At 36.1% G+C, this 7,577-nt stretch overlaps 2 non-coding genes across 2 annotated transcripts; both read right to left on the bottom strand.

Moving 5' to 3' along the window:
- Positions 1–1,367: 1,367 nt before the first annotated feature.
- On the bottom strand, positions 1,368–1,440 carry TRNAK-CUU. Its single transcript has one exon. It is a non-coding gene; the product is annotated as a tRNA-Lys (tRNA).
- Positions 1,441–2,315: 875 nt separating this feature from the next.
- Positions 2,316–2,388, bottom strand: TRNAK-CUU. Its single transcript has one exon. It is a non-coding gene; the product is annotated as a tRNA-Lys (tRNA).
- Positions 2,389–7,577: the final 5,189 nt, after the last annotated feature.

Genomic DNA, 7,577 nt, shown 5'->3' on the forward strand with positions numbered 1-7,577 from the left:
CTTCAGTCCCCATGTACAAAAAAGTAAAAAGGACAATCTGATCGTGATTTTTTTGCATAGTCAGTGCCTCTCCCTTCAAAACCGTTCCGCGGCCCCTGCATGAGCATTTAATATAACCCACCACGTTGAAAGAATGTTGACAGAACATAAAAATGGCGTCAATGGTCATTCGTGTCGTAATGACTGTATTTCATATCGGGCTCTAAAAGGGAACGTATTGTCAACTGTCTGTTCAGCAATTATATGAAATATATTTATGATAAAAATGAACTGTTGGAAAGTTAATATGTTTGTATAAAAAAGATACATGTTCAAAATCATTGAATGGCACTTCCGTCTGCCCAGTGCCATTGTTCAACATTAATATTCTTTCAAAGCTTCCACAGTGAGATATAATGTCACTATAATGGATCTTGAGTGAACGGCTATTTTTATATAATGATTAAATCTATCATATTGCTCCCCCTTCAAAATTCATTTTGTTCCCATGTTTTGTTCGTGGAAATCATTCTCGTTCCTCGTCAAAAGTTAATTAGATTTCATGTAGTGCGCGGTTCAAAATCAGTCAGGCTAAATTTGTCCCATGTACTCAGCGATCATGCACAGTTATTATTCCCCTCCAGCCTCGGCCTAGCTAAGAATGCATCCCCGCTCAAGTTCAAGTAAGATGAAGAAAAATAAAAAAGAAAATGAATGTTGGACAGTTTTGAGTGCCGCCATGTACCGAGATGGCGAACGCGTACGTGCTCGCTCAGCGCGAAATTTCATCATCCCTCTTTTAAATGGGAGAGTAATTAGTTTATAATGGTTCACCCACAGTGCCGAACGTAAAGGATCTTTTTCAAAATAACACCTCGATGTTTTCGTAAGGAAAGGTGAATCGCTAAGAAATCGAATCAAAATGAGAGAGTGCTTACAGAGTAACAGCAGATTCCACTTTCATACAAAGGCTTAATTTTTCTGCGACATTTGGCGCGCGCGCGGAAACGGAATCGTCATTTTGTGAGTATCATTGTGAATGCCGTTTGCATCGAACAAGTGTTCAATTGAAATGCTGTTGAATGTCCTTGCTCGAATGAATTTCGCGTCAATTAAATCTAATTGAGCTTGAAAAGATCCAAGTGAATGCTTCTTGGTTAATATATAAACCATTTACAAGAAATTAGCGATCACGTAAATTAGAAATGCTTACTACCAACGAGAAGTACATGAAGGTCATGTATACTTAAATTCTCTGTAGGCTTCTTACTTTTTTTTCTTTTTATGGATTCAAAGAAGAAAGTTATTCCTTGCCAAAGGGATGTAAAATACTTGGTGCATGGTTCTCCGGAAGAACGCCTCGGAGGGTAATAAAATTACAAAATGTTCGCCCAATGTGGGGCTCGAACCCACGACCCTGGGATTAAGAGTCCCATGCTCTACCGACTGAGCTAACCGGGCATACTTAACAGTTTCACCTTCTTCTCTGTCTTTTCATCTCTAACATGCTCAACAAAGTGTCCATGTATCCTGCCAAATTGATTTCCTTTAACTCATTTGCATATTTTGGTTATTGTGTGCAGAAACAAAATCAAATATTATTTTTAAATATAATCGATGTACAAATTCACACTTCCACACAAAAATTATAATTGAATGTGAGCAAGATGTACCGATTACTTTCGTCATCGCATCATTCGATCCTATATATTTAGCTTTATGTTAATGGTGTTGTTTAACTTTGTGAGCAGCCGATTTAAAAAATTCTCAAACCAAGATGAAACATGTGTACAAGTGCATGTATTAGAACTAATAAACCCTGAAAACAACCATTATTGAGAATGAAAAGCTAAAACTACAAAGCAAACCCTGATTTTGTAAATAGGCGTCTTATAGACGCCTAAATAGTACACATAACTGTATGGGATGAAAATAAGATGGTGTTTCCGGTCACTTTATATTTCAATTTTTGAAGCACTAAATAATGATTTTCGACCGCAATTTTTTCAGGGCTTCATTTTTGTAACATATCACAGACACAGGTGACAAATGTGACCTTCTAGCTCAGATTTTTTAAAAGTCAAACCAATGTTAAACAATCACTTTAATGCATTTGTTGTTTCAATATAAAGGAAATCTTTTTGAAGGGGAAAATTGGAATTTATGTTGATATTTAGACGTAACATTTTTTATGTAATTGGTTATAAACCAGCTTGTGGTTATAACAGCAAAACTCCTACGGGAGTTACTTACCATAACAGAAACGGATATTCTGCTTTAACTTAAACTTTTTGATACAGATATGAAAGTTTGTTGAAATCAATCTGCAAAATGTTCGCCCAATGTGGGGCTCGAACCCACGACCCTGGGATTAAGAGTCCCATGCTCTACCGACTGAGCTAACCGGGCCTACTTGAGTAACGATGTGTCTAACTTCTTCCTCTTCCTCCTCTTCTTCTTATTCTTCTTCTTCTTCTTCTCCTCCTCCTCCTCCTCATTCTTCTTCTTCTCTGCATCTTCTTAAGATCTTATTTTTCGTTCATACCTATATATGCAGATATCTTCTATTTTACAAAACTCAGCTGCGTGTCTATTCATCCCGCTAAACTGCATGTCCTCAAAAACAAAATGCATTTTTGTTCATTCAGTAAAATACGATTTACCCTTTCGAGAAAAAAAAGTTATCAAATAAAGTTGATAACATTATTCGATTTTATTCAACATGAATAGTATGGTATGTGTTTCATAATTCATGCATGATTGTAAGTAATAATTGCACTGGAACAATTGGAAATACATTGAACTAGTCCCATGTTCATGATGTTTGAAACGTTGTTGATTTCACACTGCAAAACATTCGCCCAATGTGGGGCTCGAACCCACGACCCTGAGATTAAGAGTCTCATGCTCTCCCGACTGAGCTAACCGGGCTGATATAATCCTTATGTTTTATAGACACATTTTATTCTTCAATAATTAGGTTCTTGTCGGCAAAATTATTGACCAGAGTTCGTCGAAGTTTGTGTCTTAGAAAATCTGACAAGCAACAACAAAAGGTTTAAGTACACCAAAAACGGTTGACATTTTCATCCTTATGAAAAAGGACAAACAATAACCCCTCCCCCCCCAAAAAAAAAAAAGAGAGAAGCAGAAAAAAAAGATATTTTCCTATTTTCTGTGTTGAATTTTTCGGAGGGGGGTCCCAGAACCAAAATAGTTACCGCCCTTATCTTTTTTAAGGGGTGCCCCAGATTTATCTCGAATGAATGGAACTTGTCACAATTATTAGAAAAATTACGAAGTTGTGGCATTTTTAAGTTTGAGATGTTTTGGGTGAAGAGCTAAATAAGTCACTCCACATTTTTCAAGAAAAATTACAATATTATTCTGTTTTCTACTCCAAAATTGCCTTCGACAAATGTATTTACATATATATATATATATATATATATGTATAATGAGGACTGATTTCATTTTCAATATGCCTGTTGAGTACACAAATGTTCTTTGCAGTGTAAGACTACGGATGCATATGATTTGAAAAGGATGATAACAGATAGTTAGTGATGTGCCCGATTGAAAGTGCGTGAGTCGAAATCAACCAAATTCTTAGTTAGATTCTATCAGAGTTTGGGTTGATTTTGATCATTATTGTCTCAATGGGGCACATATTCACTAACATATTTGTTATTTCAAAAGATTCTTTTGGGAACGCGGAATACCCGTTGTCTTGCGCGCGTGCGCCCGCGTGTTCCATTGTCACCAGTCACGCAGACGAATATACGTGTCGCTTGGATTCGCCCATTTTGATTTTCAATTGCAGTCAATTTCACTCCCATTTACTATTTTCATGCTCCTTCATTTACAGTTAATGGAAAACCAATCTGACAATTAGTTAATGTATATGTTGACATTAAAATATACAGAATCGGAATATGTAGACGATGACGCCATAGGTATAAACGCACAAGTAAGATTTAGTATGCGTAATGGGGCGCACATGGGCTTTTCGTCAGGAACTCATCTTTATTACAAAAATTGAAGATTTGTGAAATAGTTAAAATATGCTCTTAGATTAATGAAATCTTGAATAATTTATGGAATAATATATCAATAATTAAATTGAAAGATAACGAAGATGTATTTAAAAAAGGAGACTTATAAAATAACAAACCAATTTATCATAAAAAGTATATAGAATATAATGTTTTCATTTTCCAATATAAGTTATAATTCAGGACATAAAGGACATTTCTAAAATGTATCTGAAATGAAAGAAAAACATTTCAAAATGGAAAAAAAATGTTAAGGAACATTTTAACCAAAACCATATGCACTGAACATCGAATGTGTTAAAATAATGAAAAATACATTAAGTGCATGGTCGGCTGGTTCCTCCTGTTGCACGGTCTCACGTTAACTTCATTCAATTGTGAACAATTACTCCGCAGGCGTTATTATCCCTGTGTTATGATAAAACATAAATCCATTTTCCTCATATAGTTATGATCATTTACCGCATGCCTTACCCACCAAACCCTCATTTAAACAACGTGGGTAACAAATTGATATGAATTTAATTCAATAAGTCTTTGATTTTCGCCTTATCGGGGCGTATCTTCAACCGGCGAACCGAGTGTAGTCCTCGCGATTCGAACATTCGATACGCCAGAGAGATATTATCCTCCCCCTCTTCTGAATTTAATGAGAAGAGAATGGAGATAATATAATAAACTATTCCCGGGGATGTTAGCTAACAATATCAGACAAGCAAGTGGTGGCGAGTTACTAAGATTTGATTAAGGTGGAGTAGAGGAAAAGCGTTTGCTCGTGGCGCCGCGCTTTTGAGCCGTTCGGGAAGGGAAAGGCGTTTTTACCCCCTCCTTGCGCTTTCTTTTGAAGCAAGTGTATTCTCTTTGTGTGTATATTACAATGTGTGTTTACGCTCAGCGGGAAGTTGTGTGTGCTGTTTCTCCATTTGCTGTGCTTGTTACCTTGTGAACCCGGTGGTGCCGATAAGGGATTACGACGCAAAAAGAATTATAAAATCTATAGGAAACTAAAAAACAAAACCAGCAACAATTGTTGTAATAAAAATATGTTATTGTCATATTCAATTTGAAAAGAAAAATGGGGTTCCCCTTCCCGTTTATTATAATCAGTGGCGAATCCAGAGGGGGCACATTTGCCCCCCCCCCCTAGAGAGCCATAGTCTACATTTTTTACGTAAAAGCCGTTTTTACACAAGTAATCCCCCCTTGAAAGTTACAGCATATATTTTAATGGCAATATGTCGTTCAGACACAAGCCCCCTATTTTTTTTGCTTGTCAATTTTTATTGGGGAAAACGTGCCCCCCCCCCACCTTTGGAAAAATCCTGGATCCGCCCCTGATTATTTTTTTTTGCTAAGAATACAACATGAAAGATATCCAGTCTCTTATGAAAAAAATCTCTTATCGTCGTATTCAATTTGACAAAAAAAGTGGTGTTCCCCCTCCCCGTTTATTGAAATTGCCAGAAATTCAACATGAAAGATATCCAACCTATTAATAAACTAATCACATAGCAGTATTGGCAGCGCGCTTCCCACATAACTCAATTACCGATTTACAAATACCACCGTAGCTTCGGGAATAGTGAGTCTTTATTATATTACCAATGAATTAAAATCACTTTCGTTTGTTATTAACAAGTGAACAATTTCGGCTCTTGGGGGCTAAATGACATCGAAATGGTATACAGTTTCCGCATCATAAGCATGTTAGTAAAATACTGGTTTCATGATTCTTTATATTGAGGTGTAAATGAAATAGGTGGATGGATGGTTTAAGGGAGACATTCAACAATTTTGTTAAAACTGATAAAGTATAAGACTTCGCCTCTTTCATTTAACATTCTGGCAAGACCACTCGTTAAATTGCTTAATTAGATGAATCCGACTTCAGAACAGTCTAACTTTGGATGGTAATAACTGGAGGGCTTCCAAACCGAAAAAAAAACCCGAGCGCTTTTAATGGGCTAGGCAATAAGCCAGGTGTGGCGCTATGTCAGTGCTTATGTAAGGAATACTTGAAGCACCCATTTAGAAATTGCCATAAAAACAGCACCAAAATCGAAATTGGCAATATACCGCGAAATAGAACAAAAATAACTTGCTTGCTCGACATTGTATATCTTTAAAGCATCACTGCAAACACTCCGGTGTTGATTTAACACCATCCCAGAATCTATATATGTCCACACCAGAGAAGTATTGACACAACACCAGTTTGGAATCAAGCCGATGCTGTTTTAATACTACTTAGTGTTGTATAAACACCTATCTGGTGCTAGACCAAAACGAAACTGGTGTTATTTAACACTTCACTGATGTGGACATACATAGATTCCGGGCTGGTGTTAAATCAACACCAGAGTTTTTGCAGTGTATACTAGGAGATTGTCCAGTGCTATATGGGGCGGTGTGATCGTGAAAAAAAATATTATTCTATATTAATTCGCTGTAAGTTTCTACCGAGAGATCTTGAGGAAATATATTACATTCAGCGATAAATTGCCAGTCGGTCTATTAATCAATTGTCCCATTTGGTTTCATTTCACATGGTTTAATCTTACTTCGTCTACAACCACATCATCTACTTAACATTTTCTCTAATTGCCACTCTGTTAAAAAAATCCTGAATTACAGAAAATAGGAGATTTTGCAAAAAGCAATAACAAAATCATTTTGTAAATTCATAAAACAGGAATTTTCCGCAATTTAACAGAAGTCTGTTTTCAAGGGTGAAAAGGGTGTTTTTTGTAAGGTTCCACACACAAAATACCAATTTCCTTTAAGATTACGCAATCTGGTAAGATTACAGGAGTTCTCGAGACTCTGCTGCAAGAACTTCTTTTATTTTAAAGATATATTTTCTAACAGTGTATGCACTCAATCCATTCACAACTTTGCTCACTTTCCCGTTAGGCTTTATCCATAATGGTGTAATATCCATCTGGGGCCCGTTTCACAAAGAGTTGCAATCAAACGAAACTCTAAAAATCATGCGCAACTTGATTTTCAACCAATCAACAGCGCGTATTTTGGACTTGCGATTGATTTTTTGACTTGCGTTTAAACGCAACTATTTCTGCAACGGGCCCCTGATCTTATATCTTATCATGCTTATACCACTTCTTTTTTATGAATAGATAAACTGTTTATAAACCAAATTTTAATTTGAAAAAAAGCTGGAAGTAGAGGAAATTTTGACACCCTTGATATTAGACATAGCCAAAGTGAGCATTAGAACATTACTGATTATTGGACCACATTACAAACGGCAATCTGGAATGGATACAACCCTTCTCAATAAAGAAGAGAATAAAACCCATTATATTCTCAACTTTATTTGAACTAAGACTAAACTGGCTATTTATTGATATCATTATTGTTACTATTTTTATCATGATGATTATTGAGAAGTAGTAGCAATCGGTATATCTCACGATTGATCAAACTTTGTGAGACATCTGATTACTACACAGCAAAAACTTTGGTGTTAACCGGTGTACATAGAGTACCACACCAGTTATTTAACACCGGTGTTAAATGGGT

This window comes from Lytechinus variegatus, chromosome 4, assembly GCF_018143015.1.
Source record: "Lytechinus variegatus isolate NC3 chromosome 4, Lvar_3.0, whole genome shotgun sequence".
NCBI lineage: Eukaryota > Metazoa > Echinodermata > Echinoidea > Temnopleuroida > Toxopneustidae > Lytechinus > Lytechinus variegatus.